This window comes from Geotrypetes seraphini, chromosome 2, assembly GCF_902459505.1.
Source record: "Geotrypetes seraphini chromosome 2, aGeoSer1.1, whole genome shotgun sequence".
Classification (NCBI taxonomy): Eukaryota; Metazoa; Chordata; class Amphibia; order Gymnophiona; family Dermophiidae; genus Geotrypetes; species Geotrypetes seraphini.
The window spans coordinates 318809061-318823983 of NC_047085.1; the positions used below are offsets into that span (position 1 = coordinate 318809061).

At 46.2% G+C, this 14923-nt stretch overlaps 1 protein-coding gene across 2 annotated transcripts in view; it reads left to right on the forward strand.

Moving 5' to 3' along the window:
* The window catches only part of DYNC1LI1 (dynein cytoplasmic 1 light intermediate chain 1), a 141705-nt gene that overhangs the window by 122735 nt on the left and 4047 nt on the right, over positions 1–14923 (forward strand). The gene's annotated exons all lie outside the window — the stretch shown is intronic.

Here is a 14923-nt window from a genome sequence, read left to right on the forward strand (position 1 = left end):
CAATAAGATATGCCAGTAGCCCTTCCCCAGGCATCAGTCCTTTCACCACTGTGCCAAATTTATGCCTCAAATGCACCACAAGAAAAACCTCAACCTTCAATCATACTCTTTGGGACGGGCCACCCTTGGGATTTCTGCACTCTGGTCCAACACTTATTCCTTACACTCCCTACTAGGCCAGTCCATGCCTCCTAGGTAAAGTGCTGCCTGCCTCCATCCACAATGTGCATAGTTTTCTTAAGATAAATGATCTGCAGGGAAAGCAGGTACAGTTATAGTTCTTTTCATTATGCTACAGATTAGACACAGATGTGGCAAGGCATGGAGCGGAGTAGGTGTCAGGTTTTTCTCTATCAAAAAGTTGGCAACTAAGGCTATTTATGGAGGTTTACAGATGATCTGGTGGTTAGTCCCAGTAATATAAAAAAGATATGATTAAAACACAAGAGTAAAAACATATGTGGTGCAGTGGTTAGAGCTACAGACTCAGCACCCTGAGGTTGTGGGTTCAAACCCCACACTGCTCCTTGCGACTGGGCAAGTCACTTAATCCTCCACTGCCCCAGGTACATTAGATAGATTGTGAGCCCACTGAGACAGATAGAGAAAATGCTTAAGTACCTGTATTTAAATTGATTTGAATGTGGTTGTGTAACTACAAAAAGGCGGTATACAAGTCTATCCCTTATAACAAGGACTGGCCAAAGGCAGAATGCTGAGGCTAACATTAGCTACATATAGCCATTTAACACAGATATGTTTGTGCTGTATTTTTGGGTAGCAGGTCAGGACAGATAATCCAGTTCAAACCCCAGTGAGAAAAAAATCATTAGAGAAACATTGGTTTCTTTTTCATCTAGAATGCTTTTTAAAATACTGAATTTAGTCCATAGAATTTTTATTTTTATTTTGGCTTGCCAGGTTTTATTTTGAATTTCCTGATTCCATATGTCCTCATGATCTTCCCAGCATAATTTATTGATGGTACCATCTTTTAGTCACATGAGATTTGATTTCAAGTGCAACTCCTCTTTGTATTATGGCCCTTATATTTTAGAATGCCCTCCCCTTGGATTTACAACTAGAATCATATTTCACAAAATTTAAACATGAAACATGGAAACCTGATGGCAGATAAAGGCCAGATGGCCCATCCAATCTGCCTATCCGCAATATCCACACTCTCCTCTTCATAAGAGATCCCACGTGTCAGTTCCACACTTTCTTGAATTCAGTCTTTGTCTCCATACCACCTCTGTCAGAAGACTATTCTACGCATCTGCCACCCTTTCTATAAAAAAATATTTCCTTAGATTGCACCTAAGCCTATCACCTCTTAACTTCATCCCATGCCCTCTCAATTGAAAGAGACTGGCCTTATACTTATTTATGCCACATATGTATTTAAATGTCTATATCATATCTACTACTACTACTACAACTACTTATCACTTAAATAGCACTGAAAGACATACACCATGCTGTATATTTTGACATTTATAGAGCGTCCCTTCTTGGAAGAGCTTACATTCTAACTTGAATACACAGACATGACATATATGGTTGGGGACACAGAACCCAAGGTGAGAGGAGTTAGGAGTCAAAAGCACTCTCAAAAGAGGTGGGCTTTTAACTGGACCTTGAACACTACCCGAGACTGAGCCCGCTGTAGGGATTCGGGCAGCTTGATCCAAGTATATGGTATAGCAAGGCAGAAGGGATGGAGTCTGGAGTTGAAAAGAAGGGCACAGATAGGGAGGGACTTACCAGCTAAGCGGAGCTCATGGGGATCATAGGGGAAGATGATAGTGAAGAGAGATAGTGAGAGGCAGCTGAGTGCATTTGTGGGTTAATAAGAGGAGTTTGAATTGTATTTGGAAATGGATGGATGGGAAGCCAATGAAGTAACAAGAAGAGGGTTAATGTGAGTATAGCGTCTCTCCTGAAATATAAGTTGTGCAGCCAAATTCAGGATGGATTGGAGGGAAGCAAGATGGCTAAGTGGAAGGCTTGAGATTAGCAAGTTGCAGTAGTCTAAGCGTGAGGCAATGAGTGTGTGGATAAGTGCTTTGGTAGTGTGCGCAAAGAAAGGGTTGGATTTTGGTAATATAGAAGAAGAAGCAGCAGGTTTTAGCGATATGTTGTATCTATATGGTGAAGGAGAGAGAAGAGTCAAAGGTGACCCCGAGATTACAAGCAGACAAAATAGGAAGAATATGAGACAGGGAATGAGGAAAGTGAAGAAGTGGGTTAATTTGTCCTCATATGCCTTATGATTAAGACCATTGCCTATTTTAGTAGCCTTCCTCTGGACTGATTCAGTCCTATTTATATCTTTCTGAAGATGCAGTCTCTTCCTGTCTTGTACCTCTCAATCTGTATTGTAATGTAACTTCTGTAGCATCTTTATACTGTACTCGCCTTGAACCTATTTAGGCTTAGTGCGACCCATAAATGCTAGATTAGATTATAATTGTACACAATATTCTAAATGATGTCTCACCAGAGTCTTATACAGCAGTATCAATACCTCCTTTTTCCTACTGGCCATAGCTCTCCCTATACACCCAAGCATCCTTCTAGCTTTCGCCGTTGCTTTTTCAACCTGTTTGGCCAGTTTAAGCTCATCATAAGTCCTGCTCTTCTTTTGTGCACAAAAGTTCTTTACCCTCTAAAATGTACCATTCCCTCAGATTTTTGCAGCCCAAATGTATGGTCTTAACATTTCTTTGCATTAACTCTTAGCTGCCAAATTTCAGACCATTCTTCAAGCTTCACTAGATCCTTTCTCTTGCTTGATCTGCACGTGTTTGTGCTTGTGGTACTGTGAGCAAGCAGCAGGCTTGGATTTCTCATAAAGGCATGCAGAGAAGAGGTAGGTGTTACGAAAAGACCTTTATTATTAATATAACTTTACTCCTAGCTGAATTCTATATTAAAAATTTGAAAATTCTGTGCAAAAGCCTTTTGAAAGTTTGCACAATATTTCAAAATTCTGTAAAGTTTATTTGTAGTATTTTGCTTAGAATTCTCTTATCCTAGAGCAGGCAGGAAGCCTATTCTCACATATGGGTGACATCATCCATAAGTTTCAAAAACTTCACAACTCCCTACACCACACATGCGTGAGTGCCTTCCTGCCTGCAGAGGTGCAAGATACGTCAGTTCTTCATTTTCTGCAGAGCGAAGAAGCTCGTTTTTAACTAGGCTCTGTTCAGTTTTTGTTGCCTTCCTGCTTCCTGTCTTTTTCATTTTATTTTCTGTTTGTTTTTCATATTTTAAAACATTACAGTTTAGGAAATTTCCTTTCCTTTTTTTCCTGAAATTTTAGGTTTTATTTTTGACAAGTTTTTTCCTGAACAAACTATTCCTTCAAAGTTCTCTTCCGTCCGTGCGATGGGTTGTTAATCGGTGGTCACGGTCTTTTCTGTTGCTGACTTCTCAAACAAACATTTTGATTTTTTCTGGGATGGTTCTCCTTCTTTCTCGCTTATTTACCTTACCTCAGGAGTGGTTCTTTGGCACGCACACGGACGGTGCCAAGTCCTCGCATCCGTCAATCAACATCGGTTTTGACATTGGCATCATGGGACATTCCGGTATCAGGGAAGTCGGCTAAGAGATATCTGCTTCCCAACAAGCGTCACGGGTCTCTACAGCATCGAGTCAGTCGATGCAAACCAAACAATGACACCACAGCTGCTTAGCTTTGCAGGTTGTCTTGTCTTCAGAGTATGCATCCTCTTCGAGGTCACCCATACCGAGACAACCTGCTGCACTGATGGTACCGCCTGTTGAATCTATAGTACTGATGCATACTTCATTTCAGTAAGTGTTGCAGGTCTCTACAGCATCGAGTCAGTTGATGCAGACCGCTTATCAATGACAACACTCCCCAGCTTCACAAGTTGTCTCTCCTTCTTGGTGTGCATGAAGGTCAACCAGTCCGGGACAACCTGCTGCACCCGGCTGTGGAGCCTTTAGTACTGGTGCATACTTCAAGGTGTTGAAGATCTTGGCAGAATCGAGTCTTCTTGCAGACCATACATCGATGCCATTGTGCTCCAGTTTCACAGGTTGACTCTTCTCTTCGGTATGTATCCTTATTGACTCCAAGTCAACCTGCTGCACCGAGGGTACCACCTGTTCAGCCATTAGTACCGATGCATACTTCAAGGTGCCGTAGGTTTCAACAGCATCCAGTTATTTGATGCAGACCACGCAACAACACCACTGTTTCTTCAGTTTTCTATGTGCATCGAGACAATCTTCTGCACTGATGGTACCAGATACTCGCTTACTGATACTAGTACATGTTTCAGGACAAGCCTACATGAGTCCTTCAGAAGGAAGTTTGGTATACCAAGCTGAGGCTAGCATATATTCCCTTGGTACTGGCCTGCTGCGATTTTCACTACGAGGCCTCCAAGTACCGGGGTTAGCTATCCATCAGAGCTTCTTACTCATGGATCTTCAGAGCACTTCCCATCGACCAGACATCGATCTTATATCGACCTTCTGGTTCTTCTCATCAACACATCAATCCACTACTTTGAAGCATTGAAATTCTTCTCCATTGCATTATTTCTCATGCATTTAAGTGAATAAGAGATATTCATTGATCCTCGTCATGGTTTTCATTGGATAGATACCGAGATCATCCTATTTTTACTCAACCAGTGTGCCACAGCAGGGAAACCTCAAGAGTGTCACAAAATTAAAGCCATGCCATTAGACAGGACAAGTCACAAGCACCGGCTGAGCTGGGGGGGGGGGGAGCTAGGGAGTACACTGCTCGTTTTCCATTTCCTGCCTGCCCTGCCACAGCACACATAGCCGACCGGAAGTCTTCCATAAGCCCTCCTTCCGACGTCAGCACTGACATCGGGAAGACTTCCGATTGGCTATGTGTGCTGCGGCAGGGCAGGTAGGAAAATCAGACGAGCCTCGCGGCTCGAATTGTATTAAACCCTGCGGGATCCCCGAGACCACGAGGAGCGTCCCCACGGGACCCCCCGTGACCTGAAGGGGGAACCCACGGGATTCCCGTCGTCCCCGTTCCTGTGCAGCTGTCTACACGACACTTCATTTATGAACTGTCCAGTAGTCTGGCGTCTACATGGTCTCCAATTTTCGATCATTTTTCACAGCTACTTTCATTGCTCTGTTACTCTCTTCAGTGGGGGTGACTTTGTCAATCTTTCCAAACGGCTGCTGCTTCAGACCAGATCAGCCAATTATCCCAGGACAAGTGGGCAGCCTATTCTCAACATGTGGGTGACGTCATCCACGGAGCCCCAATGCGGACAGCTTTGCAAGCTGATTTGCTTGCACAACTTAGAAAGTTTGTGACTGCCGCACCGCACATGCGCGAGTGCCTTCCCGCCCATGCAAGGGCGTGCATCTCAGTTCTCTGTTTTCCACAGAGCCAAGAAGTCTTGTTTTCAACACTCTGCACTAGACTCAGTTCTAAACTTCGTGCCTTCTCTCACTGCGGCTTGCGTTCTTTTTAAGACAGGACAGGGGCGCTGTGTTTGCGTGTTTTTATTTTACTTTAAAAAAAAAAACAACTTTGAATTTTCTTTATTTTCTTTGTGTCACAGCAGAGCCTGCCTTCGGGCTTCGATTTCGCCGTGGCTATTTTTCAGTCACAGGTCAGGTGGAGAAATCTCTGGCGGTATAGATCCACTAACCCCGGTCTCGACCTCAGCTCCGGTCAAGTCTTCTGCGGGGCTACCTGCCTTCTACCTCAACCTTCATCAAACCTTCCTCATTTGGGAAGTCCTTGTCCTCGAGCAATCTGCAAATCTTCTCCTGAGGAGCCGCTTTACTCGCTGTCTTCCTCAGGTCAAGGTAGCGCAGCAGTCTGTTCCAGCAGTGATTCTGCAGCTGCTCAAGAAGCATGTCTCCAATTCGAGGCATCATTCTTCCTCCTCTTCCTCAGACTATAGCCACACCAAATGTACCAGATCAAGTCGCGGTTTCACATTTGCAGACTATGATCCAGACCATTATGCCTCAGGAGTTTAGTAATATGCTCCTGCCTTGACTCTGCTTCTTGCAGCCCAGCCTGAGCACTTAGCAGTATCACAAGGAGTCGAGTCCTTGGCAGTGCCTCAAGCTGAACCTATACACTCTGCAAGAGGGTTTTGAACTACTCAATTGCTTGAAACATATTTCTAAACCTTGTCTATGTTTTAAGAAGCAACAAATACTCTTGCCGACAAGCTCAGTTGATTTCTTCAGCAACACGAGTGGATGCTCACCTCCTTGGCTTTGATTCACATTTTCTCTCTTTCTGAGACTCCTCAGATAGTCCTATCCTGTTTCAGACACTATATTAAGGATCCAATATCCTTCTAGATCTTACCATCTTTTCTCATGCAGAGTCGAAGTCTCTCATATCCCATTCTACAGTTGTCTCATCTGACACTTCTATTTGGGATGACCTCATCTGACGCTGATCTTCTGCTCTTTTCAGAATCTTTTGGGATGTTTCCTGAAATCCCTTCTACATGGCAGTGTTTTTAACAAAATATGGTTTTCAGCATAGTATGTATTCATCTTCGAGATGCTTTATCATCCTCCATATTTTCATAAAATCACTTCAGTGTTTTCCATGTTTATTTTACTGTTAAATGTCTGACTGTTCATCTTCTTGTTGATAGTTTATGAAAGCACTTGTCAACATCAGACCATTTCTCAAACCTCCTCTACTGGTTTGGAATCTTACTGTGGTTCTTGCCAGTCTGCTAAAGCCTCCATTTCAACCAATGACCTATGCTCTTCTTAACTTCCTCTCCTAGGAAGTGGAATTTTTTTTTTTTTTTTTTTTTAAATCTCTACCACTTCTGACATACCTCTGTGTGTATTTCACACCATGGTGTCAGACACACCTTTTTCAGTTTTTTACCATGATAAAGTGTTCAGTGTTCTCCCTAGGGCCTTTTAGCCGGGCGGTCCGCCCGGGTAATTTAGATGATTGCACTCCCTCTTCCTCTCTCTACCATCCCCTCACTTGTGGGTCAAGTAGCCATGTCCCCTCACCCCATCCTACCCACCACCTCTCTCACTTGCACCCTGAATCCCTTCTCTACTCCACATAGTCTGGCATCTCTCTTTCCCCTTCTCCAGGGCCAAGCATCTCTTCCCCCCTTTCTAGTCTGGACCTTTGTCTCATCCCCTACCCCCTACTTATAGGTCCAGCATCCATCTCTCCTCTCCTTCTCCCCGTGGGTCTAGCATCCATGTTCCCTCTTCTCTCATCCCCCACTTGGAGTCCAGCATCCCAAGCCCCCTCCTTTCCCATCCCCCACTTGGAGTCCAGCATCCCAAGTCCCCTACCCTCCTCCCTGTTGACACAACATTCATGCTGCCTCCCCATGCGACTATGGCCTCTCTCCAACCAACTGACACCCCCTGCCCCCTTGAGAGTCAACATACGTGGTGGCCTCCCAAAGTAGCAGCATTGTGATGGCCTGCTGGCAGAGGCAACATTGTGAACAGGCTGCTTTGGCTTCCCTGCTGCAGCATTTCCTCTGCCGTGTCGTCCATCAACAGGAAGTGACGTAGCAGAGGGAAGTCTCTGGCAGGGCTAGCTGAAAGCAGCCTGCTTACAGCGCTGCCTCTGCTGGCCAGCCACCATCGCTTCTGCTGCTTTGGAAGGTGTTTTGGTCAGTTGGAGAAAAGGTCAGGGACAGAACAGATCTGTGCAGAATTCTGCTTGGATGGAGAATAATGTGCAAATTCTGCGCTTTGCAAATGTGCAGAATTCCGGGAGTAATAACTTGTACTAGGACAGCAACATCAATATTTCTTTGTAAATAACCAGAAAATAGTCCCATTAGGGCTGGCTCTGGCCACATCCAAAACACAGCTTAATTATTTTTTCTCTAGCCAAACAGTCTCACACAGACTTGCCTTCGGGAACTAGGGTGGCTCAGGTACCTGTGTGTAGGGAGAGACAAAGGTAGAAAATCTTTTATCATTCTGAAGACCCAGATGTTTTGGTACTATAGGTCTCATTTTCAAAGCACTTAGACAAAGTAGGTTTTTATGGTACTTTTGTGTGTCTTAAGTGCTTTGAAAATGAGCCCCTTTGGATCATTCATCCACATGAGTCCTCTTGACTCAGGACTTCCTTCCTGGAAGCCTCTAAATTAAGGGCCTTTCTGTTCTGTACTGCCAGAGGATTTTTTTTTTTTTTTTTTAAACTTCCTGCGCCCTGTTGAGTCTCACCCCTCTTGCCAGACAGCGTAACATTCCTCAAGTTGGCGCTGCCTGCTGGGAAGGTAACTTAACTGCCACATCAGTGAGGGAATGTTTCTAGGGAAACCTGCTACTATGCCACTCGCTCCCTCACAGTGCTTAATAATTGTATATGCTGGATGCCTTAAAGCAAAGATACAAATAATTAGCTGTTTATTGCAGATATTCACTCTGCTGTGTGTGAGATCTTTGTTAGAATATTTACTCCTGGTAGAATTGTTCACAAAAAATATTCAAAATTCTGTGCATATAATTTGCAAATTCTGCAAGTTTGTCAAAATTGAAACAATATTTTTGCTAATTATCTATATTACATTTAAAATAAAATGGTTTTATTCAATCTTTGTTGTCTGGATGCTTTTATTTTTCCATATTGTTAGTTCCAGTTTCTTTTTTCTGCTTTCCTGTTGTCTGCTAATTCTCCTTCCTGTGCAATAGGTGAGACATTCTAGATCAGGGGTGTCAAAGTCCCTCCTCGAGGGCCGTAATCCAGTTGGGTTTTCAGGATTTCCCCAATGAATATGCATTGAAAGCAGTACATGCACATAGATCTCATGCATATTCATTGGGGAAATCCTGAAAACCCGACTGGATTCTGGCCCTCGAGGACCGACTTTGACACCTGTGTTCTAGATAATAGGGTTATTTCCCCATACTCGCATGCTCTGCAAAAGGAATCCACTCCGGAGTTTTCACTATGCCTCTGTGGTACTTCACTGATTGGTTTAGTACCCTCTACAGTCTTTCCTTCTACACGCATGCTTGCAGCTATATGTGTTCTGCTCTCCCCAAGTCCCCGTTTTATTGTTTTAAATTTGATGTAGATTTTGTCCCCCTTTGCAGGTATTTTCATGTTTGAAGCAAATTTGGAGCTCTGCCTGCTTGAGAATTCACAAACTTTGGTCTGTAACGGGTCTGTAACGGGTACCCTAAAGGGCCGATCCCTTTAGGGTACCCGTTAGCCAGTCTGCATAGTTTTCCTTGGAGCTCAGGGCCATCCCTGAAGTAGTCTTTTAAGCAGGGGTCAAGCACAGACTGTTAGGCACACTTAGGAGGCTCAGGGGTGTTCCACAGCATGCCGGCTACATTTCTGCGCCTCCTCCTGTCCTAGTGTGCATCCGCTGGGGCGTTTAACATATTATATTTTTCAAAAGAACTTCATTACAAATGCTCTTTCCAGATAAGTATAAATTTAATGCTTTGTAAAACCAAAAACAACTTCTAACTAGTACTAGACTTTTGAAACACAAGAAACATACCAGCGCTCCCACCTGGCTGTTTTACGCTGCCCGCAGCCGACCTCCTCTTCCCCTCTTCCTCTGTCGGTCCGCAGCTGGAATGTGCCTCGGGTCTGAGGAGATCAGTGCACAAAGCCACGTGCGGCGGCTCCTCACACATCCTGCGCATCATCCGCAAGCCATTGTGACGTCAGAGAGAAGGCTGCCAGTTCTGGCGCAGGATGCAGCTTTGTGCACTGATCTCCTCAAGCCCGAGGCACGTTCCGGCTGTGGACTGGCAGGAAATTTCTGCGAACTGGCATTTGAAGAACACTGATCTAAATGACTGGTGGATCAGAGCTCCCTTGTTGGCTGAGGGACGTTGCACAGTGGAGCAGGTGCTTCAGGTGCTGGAGGACTTACTTGGGCTGGATTCTCATTCTCAGAATGAGTCCTCGGCAGCCCACATAGTCATTGGCATGCTTGGGAGTCCTTGTCGATATGACTGTGGGCCGTGTCTGCCTGCCCAGGACTCAGACAGAAGCTGTGTGTACAGATTTCTGCATTTTTGGAGCAGCTGGCTCCTTTGGTGTGGGATTCTCTTCAAGTTCTAGGCTTTGTGGTTGCCACACTGGATGTAGTTTCTTGGATGAGGGCGCACATCAAGTTAGAGTTCAAGTTTATTTTAATTTGATGAATCACTTATTCAAATTTACTAAGCGAGTTAACAATAAAAGGTAAACATATTTAGACATATTGTTTAAAATTTAAAAGTAATGGGTTAGACTGACAGACTTACAGACTTATCGATACATAAGGAATGGAGGGATAGAACTACAATTGAATGCTTTAAAGTAGAAAAAAGAACCATAGATGGAAAAAAACATTAGGGAGGGAGTAGTATAAACCTGGAGGGTAACTAATTTAAAGATTTGAGCATAATTTAAGGATTAAAAGGATTACTCTCGCTGGGCGCCATGCCAAAATGCCTTGCAGATTTGTTTGCCTTGGCCTCTACAGACTTGAGCACGCATGGACTGGTGGATTCGCCCACAATCCCTCTGCAGGAGCATTCTCCTCCTCCTTGTCTCCTGGAGCGTGGTGTGGGCAGATGCCAGCCTTCGGGGCTGAGGAGCTAATTGCAACCGTTGTCCTGTTCAGAATTTGAACACACTCAGAGAAAGTGGTCCATCTGCCCAGTGGAGCTCGGAACCATTTTTTTGTCCCAGATGAGGTTTCGGACGCAGAGAAAGTGGTCCATCAATCGACTGGAGTTCTAGGCCATTCGTCTGGCCTTGAGATTGCTGAAGATCTTGGAGAGGCAAGCTTCGGGATCTTCTCTGACAATGCAACAGCAGTAGCCTATGTCAATCGCCAGGGAGGGCCCAAGAGCACTCCTCTGGCTCATTAAGCCTGCCTTCTTTTTCTTGGGTGGAATGTTTTCTCCTGGCGCTGACAGCAGTGCATGTGGAGAGAGTGGACAATGTGAAAGCAGACCTCCTCAGCAGATGGTCTCTGGACCCGGGTGAGTGGATCTTGTTCCCACAGGCATTTCAGATGATTGTGGAGCACTGGGGGAGTCTCCATATCAATCTCATGGCCACTTCATGATTCCAGAAGGTGCTTCTCTTCCGTCAAAGATCTGAGCCCGGAAGGCTTTGCTGATGCAGTGCTGGCAGCAGGAGCTTTCTCCTGTCTGTTTTTACTCCTGGGCTGTTGGTCAACCGTGTCCTTCAGAGGATCCTGGTTCATCCTGGCCATGTTATGCTGGTGGCTTCAGCTTGATCACACAGGTGCGGGTCGCAGCAGGGTCCAGTTGCCATACCAGTTCTGGGGCCTTTGGCTCTTCAGCATGCAACCTTTGAGCATATGAGATCTTCTGCCCTTGGTGTTAAGGCTCTTCTACAATCTAAAAAGTCATCCAGGGGTCGGCATACGCTACGACATGGAAGATCTTCCAATATTGGTGCGTCCAAGTCCAGGTGGATCCACCTTCAGCTCTGATATCACTGATTCTTGTCTTTAAACATAGAAGATGATGGCAGATAAGGGCCATAGCCCATCAGGTCTGCCCACTCTACTGCCCCCCACCCCCCCCCAAGTCTACTATCCTAGGGAAAGATACTGGCCTTACGGTAGGTTCTCTATGGGTCCCGGTAGCTGGGTTCTCTTACTTAGAACCCGGGACAGTTGACCCTCTATGGTGGCTCATCCTGATGTCATTCCATTCTTGCAGGGGTCCGTCATGTCAGATGGCTGGTTGTACATCCTATCCCTGCCTCGGACCTTAGGCAGGTACTGTCTAACTTTATGTAGGCTCCCTTTGGCCTTCTTTCAGATGCTTCTATGTTGGTTTGACACTCTAGGCCATTGTTTCTGCTTTTCATGTTCATTGAGTAGTGTGTTTGACTGCCCCGACTGCCTTTCTGCTTACAAGTTCCTCGACTCAGAACCACCTGTTGAAGAAATTGGTCGTATGTGGGGTTCTCCTGTATTATTTGGAGTTCACTAATGAGTTTTGCCTCTCTGACCATCTGTTTGTGCTAACTTGTTCAATTAAATGGGGTGCTTCCACTTATAAGGCCATGATTTCCAGATGGATCCGTCGGGCCATTTAGTCTCCTGTTTCCGCAAGTGTGGCTTCTTTGTGGTCCAAAGCTAAATCTGTCCCTCCTGATATTTGTGGAATTGCACTGTTGTCTTCTCTGCCCACGTTGGTCACGGTTTACAGAGTGGATGTTTCTGCAACGCAGGACTCGGTCTTTGGTCTTAAGGGTTAGTGCAGCAAGCCCACCATGTCTATTTGGGGGGACAGCTTTTGTACATCCCTATTGTCTAGAACAGGGCTGGGCAACTCCGGTTCTCGAGGGCTGGAATCCAGTTGGGTTTTCAGGATTTCCCTAATGAATATGCATGAGATCTGTTTACATGTACTGTTTTCAATGCATATTCATTGGGGAAATCCTGAAAACCCGACTGGATTCCAGCCCTCAAGGACTGGAGTTGTCCACCCCTGGACTAGAATGTCTCACCTACTGCACTGGAAAAAGAGATTATGTACTTACTCTGGTAAGCTCTTTTCCAGTAGATAGATAAGACATTTTAGATTCCCTGCCCTGTCCTTTCTGCGCCTGTTTACAGTTTGTCTGTACTGTATATGCTTCTCCATGCTGCTGCTGCTGCTGCTTGGAGATCACTCAGCCCTTGAGGGCTGGAAAGAATTTATATATATGTTCCTTTTGTTGGGTTGTGCTGTGCTCATTTTGAGCCGGTGTTGCTGGTTAATGATACCGTTTTATTCCTTTCAGCAGAGCACTTTGTTTAGCCTGTTATTACAGGTACATCCACTTCACATATGTGGGTGCTTCTCGGTGCTTGGGTACTGACTGTAGAGGGCGCTAAGCTGATCAGTGAAGTGCTACAGAGGCAGAGTGAAAAATCTGGAGTGGATCCCTTCTGCAGAGCATGCGAGTGTGGAGAAATAACCCTATTATCTAGAATGTCTCACCTATCTATTGGAAAAGAACTTACCAGGGTAAGTACATAATCTCTTTCCAAGTGGCTGCTATCCATTTGTCTTTTCTACTCTCTCCTATCTATTCTCTCACTACACCTGCATCAGACATATTGATCATTCATTTTTAGCTCTTTTTATTCCTCTTTCTTACCCTTCTCTTCTTTTTTACTTTTCTGATACTTATCAAATTTCCATCTTCTCTCCCATTCCCCATCTCATTCTTTCCTCAACCCTCCATTCCATTTAATATTCAATGTACCTCTGTTATATCTATCCTCTCATCTGTTTCCTTGCCACACTGTCTTCCCCTTCAGGGTTATACTATTCTCAGCATCTTCCGTTCCTCTACACTTATAGCCCATCATTTTCTCTTCCTTCCCTCTCCACCCTCGTAGCCTGATATTTCCCTGTTTCTTCATTGCTGCACTCTCCCCCATGGTTCAGCATTTCTTCCACTCTTCTTTCACTCCCATTTCAAGGCATCTCTCTATCACTTCATTCTGATCCTAGATCCAACATCTCCCTCCTCCACCTGTGTATCTCTCCCTCCTTCTCATCCACCCCCATGTCCAGCATCTCTCTCCCTTCTTTGTGCCCTGTGTCACATCTCTCTATCCTCCTCCATACACCATCTCTCCCTTCTTCCCCTCCATTATGTGTAATTTCATCCTCTTCCTTCACCATACATGTCTCCCTTTACTCCCCCTGTGCCAACATCTTTCCTTCCTCTCATCCCTCCCCTCCCCTGTGCCACCAACTTTCCTTCTAGCACCTCTCTCACCCCCCCCCCATCCAGCATCTCTCACTCCTGTCCCCAACCCTCCAGCCAGCATCTCTCTCACCCCTGATCTCACCCCCCAGCCAGCATCTCACCCTGGTCCCCATCCCCCCAGCCAGCATCTCTCATCCCTGTCCCCACCCCCTAGGCAGCATCTCATACCCCTGTCCCCACCCCTCAGCCAGCATCTTTCACCCCTGTCCCCCCCCAGCCAGCATCTCTCACTTTTCCCTAACCCCCCAGCCAGCATCTCTCATTTTTCCCTAACCCCCCAGCCAGTATCTCTCTCACCCCTGTCCCTACCCTCCCAGCCAGCATCTCTCTCATTCCTGTCCCCACCCTCCCAGCCAGCATCTCTCTCACCCATGGCCCCACTCCCCCAACCTGCATCTCTCTCACCCCTGACCTCACCCCTCAGCCAGCATCTCACCCTGGTCCCCATCCCCCCAGCCAGCATCTCTCATCCCTGTCCCCACCCCCTAGGCAGCATCTCATACCCCTGTCCCCACCCCTCAGCCAGCATCTTTCACCCCTGTCCCCCCCAGCCAGCATCTCTCACTTTTCCCTAACCCCCCAGCCAGCATCTCTCACTTTTCCCTAACCCCCCAGCCAGCATCTCTCACTTTTCCCTAACCCCCCAGCCAGCATCTCTCATTTTTCCCTAACCCCCCAGCCAGCATCTCTCTCACCCCTGTCCCTACCCTCCCAGCCAGCATCTCTCTCATTCCTGTCCCCACCCTCCCAGCCAGCATCTCTCTCACCCATGGCCCCACTCCCCCAACCTGCATCTCTCTCACCTCTGTCCCCACCCCCCAGCCAGCATCTCTCTCCTGTCCCCCCGCCAGCATATCTCTCACCCCTGTCCCCACCCATCCCAAGCCAGCATCTCTCTCTCCCCTGTCCTCACCGCCAGCATCTCTCTCACCCCTGTCCCCACCCCCCCAGCCAGCATTTCTCAATCTCTCCCCATTGTCCCCAATCCTTCCTGTGTACCTCAGACACTGATTTAGGCAACCTGCTGCAGACTTCCCATTACCGTGGTCTTAGCAGAAGAAAGAGGAAGTGACATCGAGGGCAGGACTGCGGTAGAGGGAAGCCTGCATTGGCTGCCCGAAGATTTCGCCAACAGCGATTCAAGCCTCA